We start from the raw sequence: 2,015 nt of genomic DNA on the forward strand, positions 1-2,015 counted from the left end.
GTGTCTGTCATTTGTTGCACATTTTGGATAACTCTCATTTGTTAAGTAATATTTATTCCCTTCTCAGATATTTGATGGAGTTGAAGAGTATATAATTGTAGTACTCTCTACATTATTTAGACTCCTTGAGATAGGATGTTTAGCAAAACTTTTGTTCTCTATAGTGTTTGTTATATTTATTATTTGTTATTATTGTTTATAGTTGTAGTTGGTTTAGTTCTGTCTTATTTAGACAAAAGAGGGAGATGTAGGGTTAGGCCAGCCCCTAAGGAGGCGGACTGGCCTGTGGAGTATGTTTACTGATAAATTGCACGCGCAGAAGCCTGCGCTTCCCTTCCTGTTTCCTGTACTCCACGGGAAGCTTGGTTTCGTGAGTCTGGTTTTTCCATTAAAGATGTCCAAAAATTTATTACAATTTGTCTTCATTAATCTAAGCCACCACACTAGCCTGGCTAGGGGTGCTGGTTCTCGGTGTTGGACTACGTTTCCCATGATTCCTGGCGGCGGACATCTTGCCCGTAATTCGTGAATGGGCGGAGGAAACCAGAAACTCTGTTTCTTATGATCCAAGGGCCCCTGGCTTCCCCCCTTCATTCCTTCCGGCCCGGCCGGCACCTCCAGCGGCTCCCAGGACTTGGGAACGCTGAGAAAATTGGAGTACGGGGCGGGAAGACACCTGAAGCGGACCCGCGACTGCCCTCGCCGCTCGCCTCCCCGCCCCCGGTGCCGCGATCGAGGGCCCGTGAGGGAGGGAGCCTGCTTAGAACGCGTAGCGGGAAGAGGGGGCGGAGCCTGGGCACTTTTAATTCCTGTTTTCCCAGCTCGTCTCCCGGGAACGGGGACGGGGTGATCGGGGGCTCCCGGGGCCACGGGAGGGAGTCGGGGAACAGGGAGCGGGGACCATGTAGGGATGATGGAGGGAGGCGGAGCCCGGGAGCCGTGCTGATGTATGCACACGTCAGGGGTGTGGTTGCATATTCATGAGTACCTGGGCGGGGCCTGGGAGGGGCCAGCGTCATCCCTAGTCTCCATTGACTTCAGGCCTAAGCCCAACTGCTACATATGGGGCTCTGCTCTGGTGGGCGGGGTGGCCTATGCAGATGTATGCACATGTCAGGGGGGTCCTGGGTAGTTAACCTGCATATTCATGAGCCCGTGGGAGTGGCCTGGGAGGATCCAGTTCTCCCTTGACCAATCAGGAAGCCCAGTCCTAGCCTGCCACCCACCCAGGCCTTGGAATGGATGGTCGTGCTAGCATGGTCCGGACCCTAAGGTTGACCCTGACCCTAGGAATGCCCGTAGCCCTAGTCACTCCCCCAACCCTAGCACTTCCCCACCCGTAGCTCCTCCCCAACCCTAGTCACGCCCCACCCGTAGGGACACCCCAACCCTAGCATCCCTGTAACCCTAGCCGGGCTCTAACCCTAAGGCTGGTGTAACCTAAGGGGCGGTCCCCAGAGGGCGTGGCTAGTGCTGTGGGAGTGGCTAGGGGTGGAGTTGCCAGGGGAGGGCGGGGATAGTGGTTGGGCGTTGCTAGGGGTGTGAGTGGCTAGGGTTCCTGCCAGGCTAGGAATCCGACCGAGCTAAGGTTCTGGCCAGACTAGAGCTGTCGGAGTGGCTAGGGGTGGCCAGTTGCCATGGGAGGGAAGTAATAGGGGTGGGGCGTTGCAGGGGAGGGCGTGGCTAGGTTTACAGACACCCTAGTGTTCCAGCCACCCTGGGGTTCCAGGCAGGCTAGGGTTTCAGCCAGGGCTGGGGATGTGGGAGTGGCTAGGGCCGGTCCGTCACTAGGGGAGGGTGTGGACGGGTGCGGGGCATCTCCAGAAGCCCGGTAGGGGCCCGGGAGACAAGGCACAGAGGTTCGGCGCATCCCGGGGCGGCCGGGGGGCCGGTTTTGGGGCGTGGTCGCTTCGGGGTCGGGACTGGGGTCGCCCCTTTGCCAGCGGAGGGTGCCCATTGCCGGGGGCGCGGCCATCGCCCGCGTCCCCGGCCCCCGGTTCTCGGACCGGGATCTC

Source organism: Alexandromys fortis, unplaced genomic scaffold (genome assembly GCF_014885135.2).
Source record: "Alexandromys fortis isolate MF-2015 unplaced genomic scaffold, M_Fortis_MF-2015_v1.1 scaffold_184, whole genome shotgun sequence".
Taxonomy (NCBI): Eukaryota; Metazoa; Chordata; class Mammalia; order Rodentia; family Cricetidae; genus Alexandromys; species Alexandromys fortis.